Source organism: Lissotriton vulgaris, chromosome 2_1, assembly GCF_964263255.1.
Source record: "Lissotriton vulgaris chromosome 2_1, aLisVul1.2, whole genome shotgun sequence".
NCBI classification, from domain to species: domain Eukaryota; kingdom Metazoa; phylum Chordata; class Amphibia; order Caudata; family Salamandridae; genus Lissotriton; species Lissotriton vulgaris.
The window spans coordinates 613,338,008-613,354,302 of NC_141687.1; the positions used below are offsets into that span (position 1 = coordinate 613,338,008).

A 16,295-nucleotide genomic window follows, 5' to 3' on the forward strand; every position below is an offset into this window, starting at 1 on the left:
CAACTCTCAGTCCCTGCCATCTTGCAGATGAGGGACCCAGCCAACCAGAGTGAGGCATATGCCCCCTTCCCACTGGAGGGTGGCATAATAGGGGGTGTCCAACCCCAAGGAAGGGACCCATTGGTCCAAACCTTTACCTACCTGTAACGCCCCTAAATGTAGTATTTAGGGGCAACCCTGAACCTTGCCCCCTCAGGCGAGAACCAGCCAAGAAGAGGAGAAGGATCAGCTGTGCTGAAACTAAGAAGAGGACGCCCACTGACTTGGCCCCAGCCCTACTGGCCTGTCCCCACCTCAAACCTGCTCCAGCCAAATCCCCTTGTGTCCTGTATCCAGCAACCTCAAGAACCCTAAAGACCTGCCCTGCCTTCAAATCCAGTGCTAACAGGAGACAAAGTCTCTGGCCAAATCCACGAGTCTGCACCACTCTGCACCCGGCTCCCATGGCCCGAGTTCGAGTGGCCCAACACCACAAGGAGGTGTCTCTGGCGTTCCTGACCTGAGATCTGGGATCTGGTGACCCAACCGACGGTGTCCCAGCATCCCCAGGCATCCCAACTTACCTCTCCAACCGGTCACCTTCAGAAGATCTTCGTCCCGAACCTTCAGTCTTTGTTGCAACTGGAGACTCCCCATTGAAATCAACAGGACCTACCACACCAAAACAGCACCCTGCACCCAGCTGCCACTGCGGGTGTCCTAACTCTGATCCCCCTTTGCCCTGAGCCTAACACCAGGAGCTTTGCTCCCACAACCTTGTGGCCGGCTCGTGAGCAGCCACCAACCGGAAGCCCCCTATCTCCATTGGATAACATTGGGCCTCAGCACCCGGCCGGCCTAGTGCCGCTGAGGGTGTTTCAAGAGTGCATCCTCGACCCTGGAGGAACCCTGGTTCTCACTCGAGAATACCAACTCCCACAAATAACAACTTACCTGTAACCGACAACTCCATTTCTTTCCACGGGATTGCATTGACTGCTTTTCTTCAAAATTGTTTCAAGTGTGGAGTTGGTTTTGTATGAGAACTTGAAAACTGCAAATAACTAAAAACTGCTTTATTTACCCTTTCTCTAGGAAATGTCACAGTGTGAAATCTAGGCATATCACTCTGAGTAGAAAAATTAATCCATAAAGTTATCTGTAAAGTACTCGAAAGTAATCCAACAGTAATTTCCACTGTATTGAAAAGATATTTAAACCTGTAACAAAGACATTTTCATTCAGTTTGCTTTTATTGTTCAACCTGCCTTGAAAAGTCCCACTTACCCTTACCTGTGACAGGCAGCATGTATTATGCCACCCCTGGCTGGCCTCCTAAATTTGACACAACTGGCTGCATGACAGCTGGGGCAAAGTCGTGTAATCACCCTTTGCTGTAGGTGTAGTATACCTATACCTAACCCTAAAAATGGACACACAGATTCCTATCAGTCACTCCTATGGCAGGCCTTGACAATCCTGAAGGCAGAGTGCTTGGAATCGTGTGAGATGGTGCTCTGGCATGAGCTGAGCCTGTCTGCAGCTTGCGGAATCAAGTCCTAATAGCTGTTCCATGATATCGCATACCATATACTCTTAAGTGCATTATAATCCTCGCGGTTAAATGCTAACTTTGGTATTGCTTTATCAAAACATGTCGAGTAAGGTGTCATACGACTTGGAATACTAACCCCTCGCCAATTCTGGCGACGGGGTTAGCATTCCACCCTTCTAGAGGGACACGACATGTATGTAACTGTGAACCCCGGTTAAAGTTAACTGAAGCCTCAGCTCCACAAAATGGATGCTGCCACCACAGACACGAGTCTGACCTCCTGCTGCTGGGAGTCCTTCCAGCGAGGGAGGCCTGGACAAAGGGTTTCCTGTCCGGGGCGGTGCTAGCACCGTCCCAGACATGGTTTTGTGTATCCTGGGTAGGCAGGGCTTTTCAGGAAGGTGACTGCTGAGTGGCACCCCAGTGCTCACTACGCATAGGCCAGTCAGAACCAGTTCCAGGGGCACACCAGCCCCTGGCCTGGGGAAGTCCGGCAGGGGAGAGGGGTGTAACCACCCCCCTCCTGGTCCCACCCATAGGCAGGACCTAGTCACCGGGTCAGCCCCCTTTTTTAGTATAAAGATAGGAGCGGGCCCCCTGTTCAAATTAGATCATCTTTGGAATCAAGACACGACTTTCTTCGAAAGGACTTCACGATTTCTTCATCAAGATTCTCCCTTGTGGCTAGGGAGTAGTCACCCTGCATCAAGCGGGCACCATCCTAAAGAACCACTGCGGTCTGCTGCAAGTCCTTCATCACGAATCCGACGACCCAGCTCGACGAGACCCGGCTTCCCTGGCACCTCTGACCTCTACTCACCTCTACAGCAAAGCTGAGAACCGTGAGTGCGACGAGACCTCGAGGGACCGACGATCGCCAAGACTGCACGACATCTTTACTGCAAGCCCACCGTGTCCTCCACGGGTGAGTGCTTTGGGGTCCGAGAAGCCCCGACCCTGCGCAGCTCCAGCACCCAAGATCAGCCTCCCTGCATCTCCACGATCTGCGTGGGGCCCTTCTGCTGTTTGCTGTGCACCGCGTTGTTTGGCTACTAGCCGGCTGGCTTGTGGCCTTCTAAACGACGCCCGACGACATCTCTGCTGCTGGTCTGGTTGCTCCAGGTTGGCCCTTGCTTCCTTCTTCAAGAGAGGCACCCCGGACCCTCCTGGTCCACTCCAGACGCCATTTTAGGTCCACCGCGTGGGCTTGAATTTGCCAAGGCTTTGTTGCCCAATCCTGGGTCCAGCGACGCCGACAGCTTCTATCTTCGTGGGACAGCTCGATCCTCCATCCTGGTCGCCGACAACGCCTCCTGGTCCGTGAGATCTTCGAGCTCAAGCATCACCCACTCACCTTGTCGAGGTGGCTACCATCCGGTGCCCTCCTGGTGCCCACTGACTACTGGCTAGTAGTCTCGAACTTGGTCTCGAACTTGGTCCCCTCTGCTTTCAGGTGTCATCTATCTTCGAGATCCAGGCTTGGATCCAACTGAACTTTCTTCACTGGTCACCGGCCAGCATCTTTTCTTCCGGCTCCTGGTCCGTCTACGAGGATTCCCGACGTCTTTTCAGACCTATGCAGCTGCAGCCCCTGGGCTAGGTAACTTCGGGATTTCGGTGCCCCAGCATAGCCTCACTATCCAAGGGTCAGAATCTACTTTCGTTTTCTCCCTACCAGGTCGGGTTCGCCCGAGAACACTAACTTTTCAATTTCTAGCTACCATAGACTTTTGTCCGCATCTCGCGTGAGAGTGCACACACTGCACCCGAGTCCCCTAGGCCTCCTAGAAGTAATCTAACGATTCCCTAGTCAAGTCCTAGCGATTCCAAAAGCTATTAGTACTGTACTTACCTGCTAGGAATTTCGCATTCCACTTTCAGAGTATATGGTTTTCCGTGCCCCTCGGGCATTTGTGTATACTGTGCTAACTTAAGTATTTTGTAAGAGTTTTTGGTTTGTGCTTAGTACCCTGTCCTCATAAAGAGTACAGGGCTGTTGTGATCTTTAATAAATAACTGTTTATTTTCATAACACTTGTGTGGTGTCCTTTCACTTGGTGTTCAAGGGGTATATGTGTGGTAAACAGCTGGCTTAACACGCCCTCTCGAGTCTTTAGCCTTCGACTGCTCGTATCCATGCTACTAGGATAGCTGGTCTATAAGGTTGACTTACAACCAATCATCAATAAGGGTTGCTGGACTGATACATAGTGTTCACTAGAATAGTGAGCACTGCATATCAGGCCACCTTCTCACACGGACCACAATATCGGGATCCCAGTGGGGAGTGCATGAGGAACAGGAGTCAGTACAAACCAGTCCATACACGGCTGGTCAAGGGTAAAAGAGCCCTGCGTTATGCGGCAGGTCGTAGAGCAAGAAAAAAAACCCATACCAACCGTTGAAATGGTTCCAAACAGTTGAGAGCTTCAATGTTTTCAGTGAGCAGTATCAGCGAACAGATCCTGGCTCTCCAGCAGTGTGTCCTGGCCGGAGTGGTCTGCCGACCGCCGCCGGCGATTCTGAGCGGCACCGGGCGGACGCCACCCCTCGAGCCAATCCCAAACCTCAGCAGGGGACTCAAAGAACCAAGTCTTGCCCTCCGATTCAACGTGCAGTTTGGCGGGAAATAGCATAGCATATTTTATGGCCTGATCACGGAGTGCCTTTTTGACTTCCAGAAAACTGCGCCGACGAGCCTGGACTTTCACAGTAAAGTCATGGAAGATCATTATTTGGGCATTGTCCAGGCGCAGGGGCGGTCCCGTTCGTGCCGTCTGAAGGATGACATCACGGTCACGAAAGTTAAACACCCGAGCAATGATGGGGAGGAGGGAGCACCAGCCTTCGGCCTACCCCCGGGAACCTATGCGCCCGCTCTGTCATATAGCTACTTCGTTCCTATATACTGTGTTAAGTTAGCATGAGCTTATTAAATGTTTAAACGCCATTTTTCCTTTTGCTTCATTTTGCACACGACACATAATTGTTATTTTAGCTTTCATCCCAGAAGAGCGTCGTGATTTACTTGAGAAATAATATGTTATTGCTCTGATATCAGCTTTGCTTGGTACACTGTCTGCACAGTGAGTGCTGAAGTCTCCAAGGATAACTCTGCACATTGTTGTTGTGAGGTCTGATCTTCGCACCTTCCTAGACATAACACACATGCTGCTGCCAAAATCTGGCTCTAAGCGGGTTTTATATTGCTTTGCTGAAAACACACGTAACGCACTTGATGGTGCTTCGCAAGCAGAGAGCTGGAGGAAGATGATGTGATCCTCTGCCACTGAGATTTTGAGGTATGGGCCTGCCCTACTAAAACCCAAAAGACACCTTCATAGATATAAATATACTATGCTAAATAGGGAGGGTGAGAAATAGGTGTTGTTAGTTCCTATTCATTTCAGCATCTTAGTATGCTGTCACCGTTCGCCTTTTATGGACTAGTAACTATGCTGATAACTTTGTTGCTTATAATATGTTTGCTTGTATTATATAAGAAACTGCGTTTGAGAACCCTGCATTAGTAAATAAATATTTCAAATATGCACGTGTCCTCATTTACTCTACGTTCTGGTTTGAAATGATTATATAGCGAAAGAGTGTTCATATGTTCCACAATACCTGAGGTAATCTAAGTTCATGTTCTGGTTTGTCTAGACATTGGGAGTTTGTAATGACCAATGAGACACTGTAGCTAGCTCGGTAAGGGGATTTTGGGTGCTGAGGTGAGTTTTGGGCCATCCTAAATCACTGAGGTTCCGAATCTCTATGCACAGTTCTGTAGGAGAACGGAATTCCCGCTACAGCTCGATGGAGAAATAAATAGACAACTGCTTGGGCTGAAGATGATCTCTACAAAGAGATCAGTAGCCGGCCCCTCCAGTCGCTCCGGAACACCTTGGAGGCAGAGGTTGTTGCGCCTTGCGCGCCCTTCATAATCATCGAGAAGCTCCCCCATTTGCAGCTGTTGCTTTTGGAGTTGGGCCACCTGTTGTTGGAGGGTGGAGGTGTCGTCTATTAGCGCCGTGGTTTTAACTTCTATGTCCTTCACCTTGGTGTTCTTTTTGCGGAGGTCCGCCCGCAGCTTGATGAAGCGGCGAAATCTGCAGTATCAAAATATTTAGTTACAGCAGTTACACGGTCCAAAAGTAAAATAGATGATAACATCTTGGTGGCTGTAGCTGCTACTGAGAAGGGAGGTAAATATCCTACGGGGTTCCCTTCGTAGTAGACATACCACTTAAGTCCCGATAAGATTCCTTATGTGAAAATTCCTGAAGTTGGGGAGCGGTTGATTCCCAACTTGGATTGCAGGGCTACAATGATTACAGCGGCGCATGAAGGTGTGGCATCTGCGCATGCTGGCGTCTCGGCCACTGTAACTCAGCTACAACAACGTTTCTGGTGGCGGGGACTGTAGAAACAGACGGGCGATTATGTGCTTCAATGTGACATTTGGCAGCAGATTAAACCTTCGACTGCTGCACGTCCTCTTCAGACACAGTTGTACATATCTAATAAACCACTGGGTTGCGTTTATTTAGATCACTGCGGTCCTTTTTCTTCTGATACTGCGTATAAGTACATCTTAGTAGCAGTTGATTCATGCACACGCTTTGTGTGGGTCTGGCCCCATCGCAGCGTTGAAACACGGACTGTCAAAAGAGATTTGCGTGTCTTTGTAGGGATTTTTGCCTGTGGTACCTTCCATTCGGATCAGGGTCCGGCTTTCTAAGGCGTATAAGGATGCTATGATTTCGTTGGGGGTCCAAGTCAAGTTTTCGTCTCCATACAGACCTGAGGGTAATAGTGTAGTGGAACGAATGAACCGTCACTTAAAGCAATCTTTGACAGCACGAGTTATAGGCACTGGCAGAAACTGGTTGGCCCATCTCAATGGCGTGCAGCGTGCTCTTAATAATCTCCCTAGAAGGTCTCTGGGTGGGCGGACCCCGTACGAAATTCTCTTTGGTATCAAGATGTATGTCCCTGACCTCGATGGTCTGGACTGCGTGGCCCAAGCCACGGCCTTTGATGTAGATGAACATTGCAATGTTTTACAGGATCTACAAAAGACCAGAGACAGTCTTGCAAAGGAACATTTGCCCTCCACATCGGATGATGCGTTGCAGATCTCGGTAGTTGGCTGGCTACCCAAAGTTGGAGAACTGGTTTGAGAGAAGATCGATAACAAGAAAGAATTTGGTCCTTCCTATCGAGCACCGGTTCCCGTTCTTGAAGTGAAGGGCACAAGAACAGTCATTTTACCACCACTTCCAGGTCTTAAGGAAAACCGGTTTATCTCAATTGACAATGTCAAGATACACAGGGCGCCGATTCTTCATAGTATGACACCGGCGGTCTCCTGTCCTTCGATTGTGAGAAATTCTGTTTTTGCCACTACTTCTAATGCTGAGCCAGAAGTGGCCCTCGAGATGCCTGCTGTTTCCAATCCTTTATTAAGTACTTTTCCCGTTAATAACATTGATGACCTAGATTACACCTATCCTGCTGATTTATCGATGCCTGATTTACAAACTTGTTTGGCCACTGGATCAAGAGTCTCCTTTGACTCTGTTTCAGTGAATTCGAAAATTCCCTCACGTTGTGCTGTTCATGCATCTTTATTTAAAAAAAAAAATGTTGATTCCCCCTTGGACATATATTTGGCTGGTACTTTTTTCAATTTACCTTTTTATGTCAATTGGTTTTGTGTTTTGTTTTTTTCGCCTTATCGATGGACACTATGTCGAGGAGAGAACATGCATTCGGCATCTTAATGGAACTTTGGCCCCCCTTTCTTCGTCACATTCGGCACACAGACTGAAGAGAGACTTAAATTTTGTAACATCACTGCTTGGCCTGTTCTTGGTGGGATTGTGTGGGATGCGGTTAAATTTCAAATCCATGGCCCTACTGAAGTGGTTAATGTCCCTAATGTGCTCAGAGTGAACATGGGGGATGTGGTGAAACAAAACATACGTTCGGATGATTGGGATATTCAGGCTGTAGAATCATTATTCTCTGACTTGAAATATTATGCTGCCTTTGATGCTGAAGATTTATATTTAGAGTCTGCTAATTATGGTGAATTATTTTGCTTTCAACATTTTGGTAACCATTTTCTGCATAAAACGAGTTCCATAAGGGGTACTGTAAATTACACACAGTGGGAACATTGCCCAGCACCATTACAAGGCAGCTCTAGTACATTTTTGAAAAAGTACACTTATTTGACCGACTTTAATCAATCAAGTCCTGAGTCATTTTATTTTAATATGACACAGAAGTCCATGTCCAAAGTTGGACTTACCAATACTAAATTGTTGTATTCGAAGTCCTTTCTAGACAATTTAGCTGTAGAAGGCTACGAGTTATGGAAGGAAACCATTGACCTTAAATCGGTTTGGGGTTTTAAATATTGGCAGGTACAAGGCATTGAGGCTTTGCACCGTGAATGTCTCATCCCAAATCATATGTTGTTTTTAAATTCTACCATTTTCCAGACAACATGCTTTGGATTGGCTACTTCAAAAACATTAAATACCCCTAATATCACTGATTTGGAAGAATATTCCGGTTGGAATAATTTTACACAGTTTTCCATTCGAGAATTGCAAACACTGTTGCACAATTCATCCTTTAATATATCCAGTTTGGATACAAAGGGTTGGCTGATGTGGCACAGAAGTTCTGATTCTTGCCAACGTCGCTTTCTGGGTCTAACTGAAGGTTTTACACAAGTCAGGCCTGATCCACGTTTTGATACTGACCATACTGTCACCACTTACTCAGTAGGCAAATTGTGTCAGAATTGGCTTCAGCATTCTACTTTGGCTGCAGTTAAATTACATCTATCCAAGCTGACTGATGATGTGGATTTAAATAATTTCATAAAGGGCCCGGCTAGTGGTAGATCTAAAAGATGGATTTATGCGATTTACAATGAAATCTGGAAAACTTCACAAATTGAGGCTGCTAAGCGCCTAAGGGCAATTGATCAAGCTAATTTGGAAAAGGTGCTTGCAGTTGTCGACAACAGTATTAACATGCTTTCTTCCCGCATTTACACGTTGAATAATATTGTATCTTCTGTTGTTGATATTGTACATGATGAAGTGTCTGTGTTATACCATGGTCAAAATAAATTGCGTTCTATTATTTATTTATTTATTTATTTTAGGTTTTTATAGAGCGCGTAGTCACCCAAGAGTATCCCAGCGCTAAACCTCGTGGTCCTGATGGATGAAAGTGCGGGTGTGATAGTGGTTTAAGGGAAAAGAAGGGTTTTGAGAGATTTCCTGAAGCGCAGGAGGCTAGGTTATGCAATTTGAGTGGACCTTGCAGACGCTTACGGCTGGTAGGGTGCCTTGGACTTACATGAAAGTGTCCTCCCTCTTTGCCCCATTTAATTTGACAGACAAACAGCGCATACTTTCAATGCGTGAAGCATCCTTTTCCATGTTGCACATTGAGAGATTGGAAGCTTTACCGTTCTCTGTAGCTGAAGCCTCTGCTGCAACGTGGCTTATCCAAGGATTAATCACATTACCGTTTGCATTGTACAAATTTACTAATTGTATGCGATATATTGCGATAGGGAGATATGAACCATTATGTAGCTCATTTCTCCATGAGGCATGGACGCTTCCATTCACTTATAGGTGCCTGAAAGACGAGAAAGAAGTATATCTTAATGGGGAGGAATGCACAGAGTCACCTGACCATTCATTGATATGCAGGCACATCCAGTTGCATGGTTCTTGTAATCAGGATCGGCCGAATTTAGCATGTGTTTTGAAAGGCACTCCGGTTGCCGCAAACGTTCCAACTTTCACATTACTGGCGAACGGTAGTTATTTACTGTTGAATAACGAGGAATGTTGTGGGTTAATTAAAGGTATCGCTTATGTGGTAACAGTATCAGAACGTGTAGTCTGTTGCAAAAACGTTCTGTATCCTCCTACACATGGGAATTCAGATGTTTCCATCTGGCCGCGCATCCCAACATTGAAGGCAGAGTTCAATGGTATGAGTAGAATAAGAGCCCTTTTGTCTCAAAAAGAGGTGGCCCTTAGTTCGGCCCGAGAAACATTCATCCTTCACATAGCTTACACGCGCACAGAGGTGCAGGCGCTTTTAAATACTGATTTGCCGTTACATTTCAGCAAGCTGGTTCATCAAATCTTTAATGCCTCCTCCACTGCTGACCTCGCTCACTTTTTAAAAATAGTTAGCAGTGGTCTCGTGACTTCATTCGAGAAAATATTTGGAGTCATTCCTGCCTTCTTTCATTCTATATTTTCAAGCCTGTTTGGTGGTGTTAGACCTAGGGTATCCTAGACTACATAGGGTAGCCTGACACAGTAGTGGACACAGCTAAACTCAAGGCGTTGGTTAAGTGCTTACAGAACCCACTCACAGTAACTCAATGATTGACCACTAAAATAAAAGACACAACACCAATTTAGAAAAATACCAGTACCTTTTATAAAAATAATATGATTCTGTTTCTTATGCAAAATGGGTATACAATTAGCTCAGCAACATCTCACGTATGTTATACAGTCTTTAGTACATTTCACACTCTAGTAATACTGAATCATAGGTACATTTCCCTTGGAAAAAATTATTATCAATCCCACGAAGTTACTTCTTCAATCAGATGTCACAGCAAGGAATATTCACTATACAGGTTACAAAAATTACATTACAGACCTGGCATGTACATTTGATTACCCTTCTGTTCTCAGAGACCCGGTCAAGCTTGTCAGACTCCTACCCCCAGCAGCGCTGTTCTCAGAGCCCACAGCCAACTAAAAAGCTAAACAGGAGACAAGATGAGTTAAAAAGGCTGCCCCTTTGTTTACTTAATGACTACACCGCTCTGGTAGTGACTCTATCCCCAGGTGATTAATTGCTGGTAGAGATCCTGACAGGGAGCTCTAAATCTTACTGACTTTCTCTGACCCAGCTTCTCAAACACTGGCACAAGTACTTGAACCTAGCGGTTTGTGTCTGTAAATAGAGGGCGGGAGTCAACTTCCCTCAGGGTCTATTTGGGTGGCCTCAGCACTTTGAAGCCGCGTTCGTTGTTCCCAGTCACAGGGGTTACCGGATGCTGGCACAGCCACCTCCCACTCCCCCACTTCCCGGCTTACTTTTTGTGTGAAGGTGAGCTAGCTGGCGTTGCCTTCTTCACGCAGTGGCGGTGGTGCCTTTCAGCAGTCGGTGTGGGCGTGAGGAAGCAGGGAAGTCTTCCCCAGTCCGAAGCGCTTCACCGAGGCGTCCGTTGCGGCGCTTCTGCCTCCGTCGATGTTCCTTCTGACTGGGGCTCTGCCGCGGCGCACCTCCGGTGACGCGGCCGGGCCCTTCCTGCCGCCTGACTCCGCCTTGCGCACGCCTCCTCAGACGCGCTGGGACTTCCCTGCCGATTCCGGCTCGGCGCACCTCTTCTGACGCGACGGCGTCCTTCTCCGCTTCACCGGCCGATCAGCTGGGCTCTTCACACACACGCCTCGCAGGCGATCAGCTGGGCTCTACACACTCGCCGCGCAGGCGATCAGCTGGGCTCTCCACACACGCCTCGCAGGCGATCAGCTGGGCTCTCCACACTCGCCGCGCAGGCGATCAACTGGGCTCTCAGGTAGGAGACTCCGCCGGCGTCACTGCCTTACTTTACGAAAGGAGGGTCAGTCACGAGGGTGATGGAATGGGTCTGACGTTCCCCAGCGGGGTGGCACAGTTCTATTTTTAGTGTTCAACTGTTCTTCCCACAGCCTTCAAGGTGGGGACGCAGGACGCTCTCACAGGTCGATCTGGGTTGTAGATTATGGAGGTCTTCTTACAACACAACCCGGGCTCTCCAAACTAATTACAAAGTCTCTGGTTACACTTTATGGCTGATGTGACAGTGGGGTTCGGTCAGCCTGAAAGGGGGCACTTCCCAACACGCGACAGCCGGCCCACAGGTCGATCTGGTCACCACTGGTGCGCAATCCTCCACCACAAGTCGCCTCTCTCCTCACTGGTCACTCCTGAGACTACTACAAAATGGCTGCTGGTCACTGGCCTTTTATAGGGTGGCCTGAGACCTGCAGAAGTCACTGGATGCTTCTAGAAAGTTCCTCATGTTAGCCTATGGGCCTGTTCTCCAGTAGTGTCCGTTATGGCAGTTGGGGGACACCATTTTAGGTTTCTGGGTGTCCCTAGATTTTCAAGGAGCATAACTAGGCCTCACAGATTATGAGGGGAAAATGGCGTCATAATCAAGGAACACCTAGCCCCCTGACAGCACTGAAAAATCCTGGTGGACATATAAAAAATAAAAACAGAAACTCTGGGAGGCTAAGGGGGAAAAAATAAATAATGTTGGTTAGAGTATCCCCAGATGCAGACAGGTCTAACAGGTGGCCTCCCTGTTTTACTAGCATTGGCTGCAGACGTTTTGGTGATATTTTGTTTTATTAAACATGGATGCCGGTCCTCCGTTAGAAGCCGCAGAGCCCCTCCTGCCACTGTTTTGCAACTGGATGCTTGATTACTATGGCACACTGCTGCTTGCGACTTTAAGCACGGCATTTGGATTATCGTTTTGGTTTTCCTATTTCACATGTGTCCAGCCTGTGTTTCATTGCCTGAGCTGGGATTTCGACTGGGCCCTTGATTTGTGTCTCTGCAAGACGGTGTCTCCTGACGTCAATTTTAATCATCTGATGAGCCCCGTAGTTGCTCACGAGTTGGTTTGTTCTGGTGACAGGATTATGGCCTTTGCAGCGATGCATGGACTAATAGGTCATTGGGACATACTCACAGCAGCGCATGAGTTCTTGTCACAGAGCTTTCTTGAGAACCCACCGAGTTGTCCTCTGATGATGCTAGAGGATCCAGTGCTGGAGGAGCACATAAGTTCTTTCCCGCTACTTAATTGGATGGCTGAACTGTTTTCGGATGATGACAGTGATTTCATGCTGGAGGCTGGAGCTGCATATTTTGCATATTCAGTCCTATCCTGAGAAGCCTTCGGGACTTTTGCTATTAGCACGTTCCCTTTTGCATTTTGCGTACAAACAATTTTTTCTACACCCCAGGCCTATTGACATGTACAAAAGTGGCCCTTGAGTTGAAAGGTTTAGACCTTTTTGATTTGGCCGCTGTAAGGCCTCATATCTGCTTTTGAAAATTACCTAAGCTCATTATTATTGAACTCTGCTTTCATGTTATGTCCCTATTCAGGTCTTACCTTACCTTAGTTTTGATCGTGCTCGGATCATTGGGGGGGTGTCATATAGCTACTTCGTTTCTATATATTGTGTTAAGTTAGCATGAGCTTATTCAATGCTAAAACGACATTTTTTGTTTTGCTTCATTTTGCACACGACACATAATTGTTATTTTAGCTTTCAACCCAGAAGAGGGTTGTGATTTACTTGAGAAATAATATGTTATTGCTCTGATATCAGCTTTGCTTGGTACACTGTCTGCACAGTGAGTGCTGAAGTCTCCAAGGATAACTCAACACAGTGTTGTTGTGAGGTCTGATCTTCGCACCTTCCTAGACATACCACAAATGCTGCTGCCAAAATCTGGCTCTAAGCGGGTTTTATATTGCTTTGCTGAAAACACACGTAACACACTTGATGGTGCTTCGCATGCAGAGTGCTGGTGGAAGATGATGTGATCCTCTGCCACTGAGATTTTGAGGTATGGGCCCGCCCTGCTAAAACCCATAAGAGACCTTCATAGATATAAATATACTATGCTAAATAGGGAGGGTGAGAAATAGGTGTTGTTAGTTCCTATTCATTTCAGCATCTTAGTATGCTGTCACCTTTCGCCTTTTATGGACTAGTAACTATGCTGATAACTTTGTTGCTTATAATATGTTTGCTTGTATTATATAAGATACTGCGTTTGAGAACCCTGCATTAGTAAATAAATATTTCAAATATGCACGTGTCCTCATTTACTCCACGTTCTGGTTTGAAATGATCATATAGCGAAAGAGTGTTCAGGTGTTCCACGATACCTGAGGTAATCTAATTTCATGTTCTGGTTTGTCTAAACATTGGGAGTTTGTTATGACCAATGAGACACTGTAGCCAGCTCGGTAAGGGGATTTTGGGTACTGAGGTGAGTTTTGGGCCATCCTAATTCACTGAGGTTCCGAATCTCTATGCACAGTTCTGTAGGCGAACGGAATTCCCGCTACAGCTCAATGGAGAAATAATTAGACAACTGCTTGGGCTGAAGATGATCTCTTCAAAGAGATCAGTAGCCGGCCCCTCCAGTCACTCCGGAACACCTAGGAGGCGGAAGTTATTGCGCCTTGCGCGCCCTTCATAATCATCGAGAAGCTCCCCCATTTGCAGCTGTTGCTTTTGGAGTTGGGCCACCTGTTGTTGGAGGGTGGAGGTGTCGTCTATTAGCGCCGTGGTTTTAACTTCTATGTCCTTCACCTTGGTGTCCATTTTGCGGAGGTCCGCCCGCAGCAGTGTTACCTCGATGTTCACAGCGTCTATGCGGGCCTCCAGCGAGGAACGGACACCAGCGATCGCCTCCATCACGTCTTCCAGAGTGGGGGCCCGCGCTGCAGGAGGAGGAGTTGCGGTTTTAGGTACATTATCGGGGTTAGAATCTTGGGTCTCCCCTTTAGAGCCACACAAGAGTTTATTGATCTGTCTCTGAGTGGAAGGCTTATTTCCTTTAGCAGAGGCCATCGTGGAATCCAATGCGTACAGTATATCCCAGTGGCGCAGGGCCGAAGCGCGTGCAAGCAAGAGGGGACCTCCGCTACCCTCGTATAGGTAAGTAGTCACATTGCCTGTTAGCATAGTACCAATAAAGAGTCTCGGGACCATGCGTGAGCAGGGAAGGATGAGGCCAAGCAACAATAGGGCACAGAGGGAAGCGAGCGCTTTACTCACAATATTGCAGGTCGCAGATCACGCAGTTCGGCTCCCAGCACATGGGGGGAGGCAGATAGATTGTCCAGGAAGAGTGAGGGGGGGACAACCCGGGGCCAGTCCACTCCGCAATTCCAGGATCTGTGGGAGAGGTCGAGTCGCCGTTGCTCCAGGTCTCAGTGTCAAGGAGGGCTCCCCATGGGCTCCGGAGCCAGGCCCAAGGCAATGTCCAGTCGTCGCCCGGCTACAAACTCCAGTCGGCACACTCGATTTAGAAAGGGCAGTGTCCCCCTCAGCGTGACCCACCGCAGTCCCAGTAGGCCACGGAGGCCAGGGAGGGCACAGGCACCCCGCGCTGGTCCGCAGACGCGGGGGGGGGGCGAGCACTGCCTCCCGTGCCGCAAAGCCGAGCTCCAGCTCGCTCCAGTCCCGTGCAATCGGTGTGGCCCCACAGGGTGCCAAGGAGTAGCTTGAGGCTCCAGCAGCAGGTCACGGTGGAGAGAGGCAGGCCACCCAGGCAGCGCAGTAAGCTGCAATTAGTGCAGGCAGGTCAGGGCACCTCCGGGCAACTCGGAAGCGGTTCCCGGCAGCAGGCCCAAAGCCGTGGACTCGCGTAGACGTATTCCCGGGTGCCAGGGAGGGCTCAAATCCAGCCCCCGTGGACGTAATCCGTGGGGCTCAGCAGGCCGAAACTGGCATGAATCGATGGGCGCTCGCCCCCCCCTCCTTCCTCCCCCCCAGGCTCTGCCGATGCCGGCTTATAGGTGCACACAGCGGCCCCGGAGTCAGGCCGAACGGCCGCCGGCGGCCCCGGCCGCCATTTTGAGGCTGAAGGCTAGCGGGGTCTCGGAAGTCAGCCGCGGCAAATAGGGGTCTGGCGGCCAGCGGGGAGCAGATGGGACCGTCCAGTCAGGTCAGCTGATCAATGCCCCTTCGCACAGGGGCAAAAAGAGCACAGGCACATGATCAATGCCAGTAATAGCGGCGATGGCTGTGGAGCCGCCTTAAAGTGCGGCCATTCCTCACGGCTGCAGACCACGCCCCCGAGTTCATTTTTTGAGTATGACACATCATTTGCTGATTGTGTGGATAATAAATGCTTAACACTACCCTCTGATTAAGCCTACTGCTCGCCCACACTACCACAAATAGAGAGTACGGTGCTATCTAGTTTTACCTCTGCCTACCTTTGGGGTTTCACTGGACTATGTGCACTCTATAACTCATTTTGGTATAGTGTATACAGAGCCAGCTTCCTACACCCATTGGATAGCGGTAATATGGTGACATAAAGTAGAGGCGTTATATTGTGCAAAACAGGAATGGGTAATGATATTCCAAAAGGCAGAACTATTTTTCCAGGTACTCACTTGCATAAGATCGTCCCAAGGTGTTTCCCTCAAAGCCCTAAAGGGCAGTAGCAAATTATACCACTTGCTTCTAAGAGGTAGGTAGGGTATTTCCCTTCACTTCTCTCCTGAACTGCTTTTTGTCCAGCTAAGCAGGTTTAGGGCAAATGGAAATATCTTTTGGATAGTACAAAGGGCATAGGGAACATGGCGGGACAGTGTGAAGTGTTTGCAGCCTTATATTCTGTACAACATTGCATTTCACTTGATTATAGCAGTTAAATAAACTAAATCATTTAGCAAAAGTAGCAACAAATCTGCACATTCTGTGTTTTTCATACATTTGTGTGTGATTGGTAATGGGAAATGTTAAGACATCTGACAAAACCACATCTACATTGGACTGATTATTCACTTATTTTGTCATGGTTAATCAATGGGTATTCTCATTTGGTGCGGTTAGTATAAAGTTTCATTAATTTCCAATTTTCCATGCTGTTT

The 16,295-nt window shown here is 48.0% G+C and overlaps 1 protein-coding gene across 3 annotated transcripts in view; it reads left to right on the plus strand.

Annotated features, from left to right (window-relative positions):
* Positions 1-16,295, plus strand: part of TMEM39B (transmembrane protein 39B) — a 230,285-nt gene that overhangs the window by 53,053 nt on the left and 160,937 nt on the right. The window lies entirely within an intron of this gene.